This window comes from Hypomesus transpacificus, chromosome 4 (assembly GCF_021917145.1).
Source record: "Hypomesus transpacificus isolate Combined female chromosome 4, fHypTra1, whole genome shotgun sequence".
In the NCBI taxonomy this organism is placed as follows: domain Eukaryota; kingdom Metazoa; phylum Chordata; class Actinopteri; order Osmeriformes; family Osmeridae; genus Hypomesus; species Hypomesus transpacificus.
In genome coordinates this window covers 3,155,923-3,168,841 of record NC_061063.1, presented here as the reverse complement: position 1 = coordinate 3,168,841, position 12,919 = coordinate 3,155,923, and the positions used below count along the sequence as shown (strand labels likewise).

General features: G+C 46.6%; 1 long non-coding RNA gene across 1 annotated transcript; it reads left to right on the top strand.

Moving 5' to 3' along the window:
- The first annotated feature begins 11,275 nt into the window (after window positions 1–11,275).
- On the top strand, window positions 11,276–12,676 carry LOC124467478. The gene is made up of 2 exons (XR_006956081.1): window positions 11,276–11,689; window positions 12,284–12,676. It is a non-coding gene; the product is annotated as an uncharacterized LOC124467478 (long non-coding RNA).
- The last annotated feature ends 243 nt before the right edge of the window (window positions 12,677–12,919 follow it).

Here is a 12,919-nt window from a genome sequence, read left to right as displayed (position 1 = left end):
GTGTGTGTGCTTGCGTGCGTGGGGGTGTCGGTGCTTGTGTGTGCGTGTGTGTGTGTGTGTGTGGGGGGGGGGGGGGGGGGGGCTCTCTCATCTGCATCGCGCCATGCCCCATCAGCCTCGTCAGGATGTGGGAGAACAAAGCTTTTCCATTTCCACCGCCACGCGCCTGCAGGGAGACGTCTGATCATAATTAGCTGAATGATGAGGCGCTGTGATGCACTGCACAGCAGGCTCGTGTCTGCTCACTGTTATCACCTCTCTGTCTCTCTGTCTTCCCTGTCTCAGCCTCTCTCTTTCTCTCTCTTTCTCTCTCTTTCTCTCTCTCTCTCTTTCTCTCTCTTTCTCTCGGTCTCTCAGAGTGTCGCGTCCTTCTCTGTTTCTGACTGATTTTTTTTCTGGCATTTTCTCATGCTTTTGTCTGTTTCTGTTTCAGTATGTCTCTGTTTCAGACTCCCTTTTCCCTAGCCGTTTAAGTCACTGTCATTGTTCCCTAGTCATTGTTTGTCTTACTCTCCTCTCGAGGATAGACATAGAGGATGGAGAGGGAGGAGGAGGAGATATGACTGCATCTAGTGTACGGTAGACTACGTCGGTGCTTTGCTTTAGGACAAGGTTGTCTTTGACCGGTTTTCCCTCTGGTAGACATTTCATTTCAGGTATGCATTAAGTAATCCCCACTGCCTATGTTACCCATCCACTTATTGGTTAAAGCTTCCAAACATTTCTCTGATGTGTTTATAATACGTACACTACAGAGCAAGATTCCCTGAATGTTTGTGAAGTAAAAAAAAAATACAAATGGGATAAACAATTTGAGACACCAACATACCTCTGCAAAAATCAACACAATTACTTCCGCCAAAGCAAAAAGAGACAAACAAACAATTCGTGCAGATTCACTGTGTCGTGTGATAAGCCCTTTTCAATTTGTCGACTGTTTCTTTCAGATAGTATCAGTTCTCTCCAGCAATATTTCTTCCATTCTAATGTTATTTTCCCTGTCTGGTTAAATCCCCTGGTATATTTTCCCTTTGCCTCTGGTGTTGCTCTCTACAGTGGAGTGTTGTCGGTATTAGTATGTCGTTGTCTGCTCAGTCTGTTACAGATTAATGGCATCTGCTTTAGACAAACATAGCAAACAAAACACTGCCTCTGTATGATGGAGTACGCAGGAACTCAATGAATGTTATCATAGTTTTGGGCTTAAGCAGGATATTGTTGAATAATGAAACTTTATTAACACGCTGGGAATCCACACAGCTGGGATGAATTTGCACGTGATGTAACTTGTTCTCGGGATCAGATGGCCAGGTGTGTATTTGGAGACGTTACATGTCGTTGAAATCCAGACGTGCACGACCATACACCCGCCTGCACGCGCATAGGCTACTCACAATCCAATTGTAAAGGGCGCATTTCGAAGTCAAATGATCACCTTATGGCAGCACTGTTAGGGTTCTGAAAGAGGTCATATCCCTTTATCTTTCCAAAGTGAAGTTTGGCCTCTGAGAGAGACGGAGTGCATGTGTGTCTGTGTGTGTGTGTCTGGTGAGGGAACGGGGGGGACATGGGGGGGGGGGGGGGGGGGGGGGGGTGCATTGGGAAAGCAAAATGGGTCTGCTCGGCAAAGCCGTTGGACCACCAGAGCAGAGTGTGTGCAGCAGTCTGGTCTGCTGCAGCACACACACACACACGCGCACAGTCACGTGCGCCTCCTGCAATACAGCCAGGGCAGATGGCACCCCTTGCCCGCTTGCCAGGAAAAGCATGCGAATTAAAGGTTATACCCACCAGGTCTGCAGCGCTGTCAGGCCCAGGCTGGTGCAGTATCCCAGGCCCACCTGCTTTCGGGCCCGGGGACATCTGGCGTGGTTTTGTTGAACGAACACAACGCTGGGAGGGAGATCTGTCATCTGTTCTGCAGCTCCTGCCTATGACGGCTGCCTGTCTGCCCGTGTGAGGATGTGTGTGTGCGTGAATGGACGTGCGTGTGTGTTGATGTGTGTGTTTGTTTTGAGCACAGAGGATGGGGGTGGGGGAGGATTAGGTAGATGTGTGTGCAGCGTATGGGTGTTTACAGGGGGTGTGTGTGTTTACAGGGGGGGAGGGGGGGGGGGGGGCGTTTACAGGACTGTGTGTGTGCGCGCGTGTCAGTGCGTTCCACCATCCGCTGGTCCTCCATCTCGAGAAAAGATCCCATTTCCTTTCAAAACAACTCGTTCCCTCTTCAACTGTCTTACCTCACTTTCTAAAGGCTGAAGAAAATGGAAAGCACAAAGGCAGTCATTGAGTGGCTTATCCAGCCATGGCCACAATATACCTCAGAGACACACCAAACGATTGGATCCCCAGATTGCCACCGAGTTATAATTCATGTATAAAGGGAAACCCGGGTGCCTCGCCAGGTCGATGGGTCTGTAGACATTGACTGAAACAGACAGCTCTTGGTGAAGGCTTAACAATACAGCCTCCTCGAAGCCGCCCCTAATTCCTTCCCAATATGCTCCTGATGTTTGCTCTCGCTCCGAGGTCCCGAACGTTAGTTCGCAGAGTAGCTTCGCAGATGTTCCGGCGTATTCCGAGATTCTGAAAGCACTCTTGTAACAGAAATGTGGTTTTAGGATTAGCTGCAGAGGCTGTATTAACGGGTCTAATTGTTCTAGATCTCCATTTTCTTTTTTTTCTTTTTTGACATGAAAAAAAAACAAAAACATGAATAGAGACTATTATATGGACGTCCGAGACCTGTTGGCCACATAAGTAAAAATGACATTTTGATATGCTTTCTCTCAGGGACAAATTCAGTCCGTTATACGTGCATGTAGCACAAGCAGTTCTCACATAAAGAGTTGATCGAGTGTGGAAGAACTGGAAGTGGGTTTATTGGCGGCACGGAGCGCGGCCATGTCTGTGCCGTGTGCAGCGAGGGCTGTAATGCTGCCGTTACATCACGAGGCAGGCCGGCCGTGACGGCCTCCTCCTAGCGTCGACTCCTGAGGTCAAACCCATCGCTGGTGCCAGAGGAACACCAGATGTCTGTCCGAGGCGTTAACCGTGAGCTGGCTCTGTGGGAGTACATAAACGCCCGGGTTACCGTGGCGTTTCGATTGTGTTGTGGTCGCTAAGTGCTGATTTTATAAGTTTGTATGTTTAGCTTGATTCCTGGCCCATTTCAGTGTGAACTCGTTTTACAGGATTCACACACGTAGGCTGGTTTGTTGCTGGTGCCGCGCTATTGTGCGTGCACAGAGACACACACACACTCACGCTCACACAAACGCATGCTCCAAGACATGCTTCTGCTGTTCCTAATGCATCAACGTCTGGATAGAGACTTGCAACCAGCTGCCAGCCATTGACCGACAAAATCTCTTCCACATGGTGCACACAGGTGGCTCATCCATAACCTGGACGTCTCATTTAGAGTCAGGTCTTTTGACACGCACACACACACACACACACCAATACATTCCTTTACACTGTACACTGTACACACACGGGCATTCCCTCACACTACTTACACACATTCCTTCACACTACACACACACACACGCGCACATACATTGTAGCACATCTTAAACCACTTACCCTATTCCACAGCTCAAGCCCATCCAGTGGAATTGTGGACCAGAGCAGTGTTGGATCATGCTCCATTCTTCCTCCTGCTCTGTTTCTCTCCTTAAAGACCTCTCTGTGTGATGGTTATCCCGGCCTGCGTCGTATTGCCTTGTCTGAGGCAATGTCTCGCGTGAGCGAATGTCAAACTGGGAGAAAAGCCTAATGGTATAACCACATGAGATTCTGAATCAGATTTATGAGTGAGAATTGATTTTGAAGAGATAGACAGCCGCTGGTGTTCTGGTCTTCAGATGGAAGGCTGTGTTCTGAGACGTATTAAATCATGGATGCTGGTTGAATGAAATGTGTGATGGTACGGTAGATTCTGGAAAAGCACTGTGCTTCTCAATTAATTGTTGGCAGTTCGATCCCAAAGAAGAGCGACTATTTTGCGTCGGTTGCTAACCCAAATCCTAACAGCTGACTTGCATATCCAAGCCATTTTTTTTTACAATAAATTGAATTAAATGTTGTTAAATATGAATGGTTCTTTGAATTAGTTTGATAATATAGACTAATAAAACACACAATCAATCAAGCACACAATCAAGTGCTGAATACCAATTGTGCCTTTATATGGTCATTTCATTGTTTATATATAGCTGCCTGGGGCTATGTGGAACGTGATTGGTTTGGACGCCATTTTAATTTAATTTCAAAATCTCTCACCCTGCCTCCGGTTGCACTCTTTCCCTCTTCCTTGTAGCTTCCAGTCCACTCACTCCCTCACTCTCATCCTCTGAACACACACACACACTTGTGTGAACAGAAACATGGACACAATTACCACGTGACGACACACGGGCGTAAAAGAAACACACCGATACAAATGAACACCCGCCCGTGTTCATTGGCACACAGCGGCACGTACACAACCCAACGCACGTGCACTTAACACTCAATCACCACCATCTCATGACTGAGTACAAACACCGCAAATGCCTCAGTGGCACTGCGCTGTAGGCTCCAGCCTTCGCCAACCTTGCACTCGCATTCAGGAAACACCACGTCGTCGCTCTGTGGACCCGAAGCCCCTGCGGGAGGCAGTCCCTGCGGGAGGCAGCCCCTGGCATCGCATGCCACCCTGGGGTCAAGCTCTCCCAGGGAGGTTGGCAGAGCTGTGGTTGGGATGTAAGGGCTAAGTCTGGGGGGCACTGCCATGGAGCCAGGGGGGTGGGTGGTGTGGGCGGTGCTGTGGGCGTGGGGTTAGGGCCAGGCATGGAGCTCTAGAGAGGGGGTTTGTTTGAGGGTGTTGGGCTGGTGCGTGGGCCTAGAACTCGTGCCCCGGGCTGGGGCTGCATCTAAAGCCTGAGGGGCTGGTGTTGGAGTTGAGCCACTGTGCAGTGTGTTATGCCAGGATCTCGGTTTGGAGCTTGTGGTTGGAGTACAGGGCCGTGCGAAGGGTCAAGAACATGTCTGGGGGTCAGCCTAAGGGCCAGGCTACAGGCGGCCACAGGCTGCTGAGGAGGAGAGAGGTAAAGAGGGATGGGGCAGGACAGTGGCAGGGCGTGGAAAAGGGGGAGCGATTCAGATGGAGACGAGTGAGGGGAGCGATGGCAGGTGGGAGGCGGGGTTTGTGGTTCCACAGGGAGGGGCTGGGTGAAGGGGCGGGGCGGAGGGAGAGAGGCGGAGGGAGGAGAGGCAGGGGGACAGAGCTGGGTTGATTTGGGCTGCCAGTGAGAGTCGGAGAGGTGAGGCAGACACGGTAGGGACAGACAGGCCGGCTGGACACAGTACCCATAAAAGGACAGGAGTCATGCGATCATTATGGGGGGTGATTGGGTTCTAGGACGCTTAGCAGTGAGCGCATGCAGCACTTACAATGCAAACACATACATACACACCCACACACATGCACCCCCCCCATGAATGTTGTATTGTTGTTGACAGTTGATGTGTTTGAATTTGAATCTGTGGAAACATAGTACCCAAGAAGTGTGTGACAGGTACTGTAGCTAATGACAATGACTGACAGTATTGACAGAGAAGCAAACTCTTAGCAATGCTCTTAGACTCAAATGCACAAGTGTATACCGTTCTTAGTGTCTCACATTTCACACTTCTTCCCTGAATCTTGTTATGGAGAAAGGGTCATTGTCTGATTTATCAAGGTTCTAAAGAACACAGGTACACTACAATCAAATAGTCTCAGTCAAACGTTTTTGGGGCACATACTGTAAGTTCATAATCACCAACACAACCCAGAAAACACGGAACCATTTAAAACATATCTCTCAGTAGGCAAAGCTTTGCATATCAGATCCACAAACTAAAATTACTGGTTCCAAAAACAGATTGAATCACCAGTGGTAGAGGTGTTAATAGTAGTTATTAAATAAAATCCTAATAATTATCCCCGTATACCACAAATTTATATTTTTAAACTGTTTACCAGTTTCAAGCCTGTTTACCTATTAGCACAATGAGTAATTCTGGAATCATACCCAACAGCATGGACATCAATTAACAACTTCAGAATGGACCATATGTGATACCAACAGGGACATAATACTGTAGCAACCTTACAGGAGAACAATCTGTGAAAAAGCAACTGTGCTATGCTTCCAATAGTTACCGAACGCTTTCCACGAACGACAGTTTGAAAACAGATTTCCAAAATGGAGTTGTTGTTTCTTTGGAAAGCTTTCTGTGAAAATATCCAGTGGGGGAGGAAACATGATGGTAATGTCACAGAAGTTTCCCAACACGCAATGAATTCAAACAGTGGGAGGTGCATTTGATCAACTGTACACAGCACAAACCTTTAGGTCCAGCACAGACCCTCGGGTCAAGGGGAGCTTGGTGGATGCACAGGACAGAAAACCCAAATATCAGTCAAATCCTTTTTTATCCCGGTCAAAACCTCCAGCTTTGCAAACGTGAATGCTGTCATTCAAGAAAGGTCGTTCTGAAGCCAGGGAACAAGCAAAACAGATGGAAATGATGGGTACGTCCCGGCGTCATTTGAAAGTGAAATCGCATTGTTTTGACTAGATAGCCCAATCTGCAGCCTTTCGAGGAGTTTTCACCACACAAACTGCGAAACACATCACAGCAGGCCAAAATGTCGCTTCAGAAACAAACGTCTCAAAAACGACGGCAAAAACGTCCCGTGGGTTTGTGCTTAACGTACAGTGAACGTTCTCAAAGGCAGGTCTCAAACCGTGTGGGACAGTGGAACGCTTCACAGCCGCAGAATGAGACATGAACCTAGACACAGTCCAGTGGGCTCAGTCCAACGTGACCGGGGCTGTGAAAACAACCCTTATATCACTTAGAGCTGGCAAGGACACACCAGGGGTCAATGACGGGTCACACATTACTGCCCATGATGCACTGCACTAGCTGGGTCCTGTCATCCTCCAGGGTCGATGTGAGGGTGTTTGGACAACGATTAAGACTTTGCGTGTTTGTCTTGTGAGACAGGTTTGGGTGTGTTTGCCTGTGGAAGAAAGTGTGAGTGTATGGGTGAGTCAGAATGAGAGGTGGGAAATGTATGTGTGTGGGTGGAATGGGCGTGTATATGTGAGTGTTTGTGTGTGTCTACTGGGGGGGGGGGGGGGATTTGATAGCGATGATCCTGGAAACTCTCCAGGTGACTTCAAGACGGAGGCCGCGGATCTTCACATTCTTCTCAGCACCAAAGAGTCTGGGTGTCCCCATCGCCTCTCTGCCGCCCTGCTGCTCTACCTAGCGAAAGGAACACCATCGAAGATCAAACACATCCTCTAAAAATGTACACAGTATCGGGCTGTGAATGACCAATATCCAACACACTCCGAACCACTCTTACCACAGTAACCAAGTGGCATCTGTCATTAATACTGCTGTTAATATCATGAAAACCATATATATGAGGCGATTGGAAGGCAAAGCAACAGCCAAAAAACAACCACTACTCTCAAAATCTCTGAAAAACACTGCACCAGCAGAACAATGGTAAGTGTTCTATTTGTCCTAGCTCTATGTTCCCAGCATTCCTGTCCTATCATAGTCCACGGCTGCCCAGCCTATCTGGTCTTCGTCAGAGGGCTGTCATGGCCCAGGTCCGGACCGGTGCTCCCAAGTCCTAATTTGTTGCCGAGAGGCGGTCTGGCTAGTGTTAAATAGACCCATGATAAGATCCAGTCTTCCCCTCTTTAACGGCCCCCCACCCCCTCCCTCTTCTTTGAACCAACGTGTCTCTTCTGTGTCTCGCACATGGACACCTTCGCACACGTCCAGTGCATGCGGCCTGAACCAGTGACGCTCTCTCCCAAGAGCGAGCACGCACGTGTGCACGAGCGTAGACGAACACCCAAAGGCGCCTCGTTCCTTCCCCTTTCACACACGGACACACGCACGCCTACACGCTGAGGCCCCTCACGGCACGACCAGGAGATGAACGACGTGTCGGCCAGGTGATGCCCGCGGCCACACTGACGATACACCGCCGGGTGACGGATGACGTGCCGCGCTGGCGTCGTGTCAGGGAGCGCCAAGTACGTCACGCCGCCCCCCCCCCCCCCCCCCCACGCCCCCCCCACGCCCCAGACAAACTCCCCCCGTGGTGGTCGTTCAGAGTCCAGACTCAGGTCTCTGCGGTTCCTGGGTGGAGCCTCTCATCGGATAAGACTCGGGTCTGCCGTGGCTCCCCAGGGAATACCTGCATACTTCACATTCTTTACATTTCATTTGATTAGACTCAATTCGATTATGCGAGTGCAATGGAGCGCGGGTCCATCTGGCGTCATTGTCAGACAAAGTGATTCAAGTTGGAGTGTGTTCGTCTCTAAGTTTCTAAACGGTCTTCCCTGGAGCCGTTTGTGATGTTATTGAACTAAGTTAATAGATCCGCTGACACACTATGTGTGTTATGTCTGTGTGGGTATGTGTGTTATGTCTGTGTGTGTATGTGTGTTATGTCTGTGTGTGCAGAAGTATGAGCCTACTGTTCACCAAGGGAAGCGAGTACGTTTCAACCAATCAAACGTGCCTTCTAATCAATCTCCTGAAGTAAAAGATAGATGTGAACCAACTGTGTAAGAGATTGAGAATAGGTTGCCTGCAGCTCCGCTCTGAACCATGCATTGATTAAAAATGATGTTGATTACTAATAATGACGACAAAGTTTTTTTTTGTTTTGTTTTGTGAAAGAACACAACAAACTCTTTATCTACTTGGATGTCAGTTGAATCACCATTTGAAAAAATCCAAGCTAAAATAAATATTGTCAATATCTTGCAAATTTAAATGGCTATTGTATTTTACCTCGTAATTCTTGTCTTGAAAAAGTTATAATGAGAAGACATTTAAAAAAAAGCAATTGAAAATCAATAATTATATTGAATATTACCGTACGGTAAACGTTTTAAAGGCATTTTTCTTCCAAACACGTTATCCTGCAGTCTAAGTATATCAAGTCAAGCTGGTCTCCCCCCTAATGAATAATATCCAGCAGAGAGACAAGCTTTCACTCATTGTGTTGTTTCATCAGTAGCTGATGAAGTAGTCTGGTCTGCAAAACGGAGCAATCGTGTTTTGCTTGGCCAAACTCTCTTGACCTCAGAATTCATGAATACCATATGTTAAAAAAACAACAGTGTCTGTCTTTTGCTGGCTTTAATAAATCTACTTAAGAGTTATTATGTTGGCCCCTTACTTTTTAGCTGGAGCACAGAGCAAAATGGAATGAAAATATTGTGGCCGTCTGTCCAAGATTCTGGAGAGCACTGAGAAAGCTACTCTTTGTCGGGAACCTGTCATGTACTGAAATGAGAAACCTAGGTTTTACTGTTAGCGACTCGGGTGATTCTTGCCCTGTGCATGAAAAGAAAGCACAGAGAGAAGGATGGTATGTCTGTGGGAAAAAGATGAAAAGACTACTGCCCAGTGAACTTCTATCAGAATAACGGTTCCTCCTTCTGTCTATCTGTCTATTTCACTCTCTCTCTCATTATCTTGCTTTTCCTCCCACACCCAAATATGTCAAGACGGTTACAGTAAAGTCCACAGATGCAACACTCAGAGTGTGTGTTTCATCTCCAACAAGGACATGCCTGGACATGTTTGGCATAGGAGGTGTGGATGGCTTCAATGAGAACTTGGGAGTTATTGTGTTAATACGGTGCTCTCGAACAGAACTTGCCCAATGGGGAGTGTCAGTGGGCTTTCATAAGGAAGAGAAGGGAGAGAAGCCCTCCACAGTACTGTACTGTTTGGAACTTTGATTTAGAGAACAGGACGAGGCGATGCTGTAATTTGTTGAAAAAAAGAGAGGGTAAACACAGACGTGTACTGAGCAGATCCAGCTTTGGTTAGCAGCCAAATCCCAGACCATCTGGATTCGTTTGGAATCCAGTTGGAGTCACACACGAAAATTATACTTGGCCTGTCTTCGTTTTATTGGTCAGCCTTGATTTATGACCATCAAAGTAAAAAATAATTGGCCGACACTGGATGTCTTTTATAAGTCGTGTTCGGGGGCAAGTTGGGAAAAAGCTGGAAAATGAGTCGAAACAGAAGGAATGTATGACGTTATGCCTTGAGAGAGAGCAGAGACTACAAGCCAAAGCTTCTCTGTGTATTTTTACAACAGGCGCCTCCTTGGCCAGCTATGCTCCGCGGTGCCAAATACTTGTGTACACAGCATCAGCTAGGTCATGTAACTACTTGATGAAAAACATCTTCATGGAATAGGGCAGTGATTACGGAAAGTACAATGAAGAAGGGAAGCCAGAGGGAAAGTTGAGATGTTTTTACCCATTGGAGGAAGGTTAGAGGGGTTATTTCTTGACAAAGCATTGGAAAATAATCCTTTCTCTCCTGACCCATGCAGTTGCCAGGCCCTGTCTCCATCTAACATTGACACTGCTCCTCACAAATGTGGCCTCGTCCTCAAAATGAACTTCCATTTTAAATGAAAACTATGCAGCTATGGGACAGCTATGCTTCTTCTGTACCGTCAGGTTTTATGTTCTACTCATCTCTTTGGAAATGCTGTAATGATGTGAGCAGTTGAAAAAGATGTACATGAATGTATGTGGATTCTTTTTCCTGGCATAGCTTTCAATGAAGAAAAAAAAGAAAGAAGAGAAATAGAGCTTTTCTCAAGATTTGTGTTGACTTACTGTCCAGAGAATTCAGCTCATGTATAATAAAAGCGGTTCATCATTTTCCCCTGCCAAAAAGATGTGCCAGCAAATCCATAGAGGGAGATACCTCACTGGAGCACTGGCAACACAAGAGGTGCATTGTGGGTAGAGACAACAGGTAAAAAGAGAAATTCATTCATTGGTATTACGGGAAATGTATAAACTGGGATATTATGCTGTCTGGGTTTTGTGTGGGAAAAACTGTTATTTATATATATAATATATAATAATATATTTTCTTTTTTGTCTTTTATCTACTATGTTTTTCAACATGTTCATTGCAAATGTGCGCTGCAGAACATGTTGTAGCTTGGATTGTATGGTCCAGTCTAAAGAAACTCACTATGTGAATCCTGAAGCTTACCTCTCCAATCTTGGTGACACTGAAGGTTTACAAACAGCACACAGATTCAAAGGTTCATCACAGCACAAAAACACATTGATTTGTCGGCATTGACCAATTCATTTCAGAACTGAATGTCTCTTATCGTTAAGGACACAAGGGTTCAAGGCAAGGAGAGAAAGGGGACGTCTTTCCATTAGAAAGAGATTGGTCAACGACAATGCTGAGCAAGTTTCTCAAGGCAAACTGATCTGCTTGTCTGACATTTCCTTTAACTGGGGTGTCTCTTCCTTGAAAACACAGCCCTCCAGCAGAAAGGTTACATTGTTACCTACTGATGAACACCACCAGGGAAGTGGGAGAGGACAAGGAACAGAGAGAAGCATGCCAGGAAGGATGTTTTAGACGCGAGAAGACAGAGACATGCAGAAAGCCAAGGAAGTGGGGTGATTTCACTCTCCAAATTCCTCCCTTTTTTGTCGATTTGGAAGGCAGCCTAAAACGTGCCTGTCGCAGATGTTTTAACAGAAGGTGTTTGCATGCTGTTCGTTAATACGCCGCCATACGGAACACAGTATGACCACCACAATAACCAGTAAGTAACACTCTCCATGTGCATGACGCCTGGCCAACTTTACCTTCTGTTTTTGGGGGGAACCAGTACCCCTGTGGATTGAGACATACCTTGATGAGCCTATGTTGCCTGGTACTGATGAGCACACCATTCTGAGGGTAATGATTGCGAGAAGGTAGGACGATAGAGGTGTGGGCCTTAGTTGGAACTTGGTAGGTCAGCAGGGAAGCGAATGTTTGTCTGTGTATTCAGCACGCTGCAGCTGGCCTAATGCCTACTTAGCCAGTTGATAATTGTCTACTAAGTGGGCTCATGCACATGGACCCCAAAACTGACATTTGTTGCTCGTCCTTGCCATAGCCAAGCATTAGCTGTATTATACTTACCATGTTAATTTCCATTTGTGAACAATGCAATGATAATATAGCCTTGGAACCTAGCTTCACAATCTCAAGTCTGAGATATGTTTGACAGATAAACGGCATCGAGTGTTTTTCTTCCAATTAAACGAGTGTCTGTCGACACAGACGGGAACATATACCGATTTTTCCTGAAGAGGAACATTCACCACTGCACATGGCTGAAGAAATGTGTTCCTCGTTTTCTTGTTTACAGGACCTATTGCCATGTGTTTACATGAGTCGTTCCCAGCACCATGTGTTCAAGACAACACTTCCCTTCATTACTGGATTGCACCACCACTACAGTGAGAAAACCGGAATGATGACACAACTCCAAGCACATGCTGTTCATTTAGCACCGGAGAACATTCTCCTCCTCAAAGGACTGTACTGGATATGAAATTAATCACCGAGAAGCAAATAGTCTGTCATGCTGATTAGAAGATGAGGTGATTCTGTAATGAAACCTAACACACAGAAGGACAAACCCAAACTGCTCAATTGCTCTTTTTGGATGGGAAACATAATGTAAACTGTGTTGTTTTGAATTGGCTTGAGTTATTCGGTTATAGGTTGTTATGTTTTTATAATAAACATCCCTCTGATACTCAACATGTTATTTTTTCCTCTACATAAAGGCAACTCTCACTTCAGAAGCTGTGAAGTGTACTATATTTAAATGAACAAAAGATGAACGTCCCTGAATAAGAGAAGCGTCAAGAAAGTGTGGTGCTGTGGAGTCAACGTCACAGAGAATCAGCCATGTTTGGTCATGGTCGTTCCCCTAGTGTCCCCATTGTTCCAATGCCTGTCCTTGAGTTTGCGAGTGTTTCCCCTGTGTTTCCCCTGT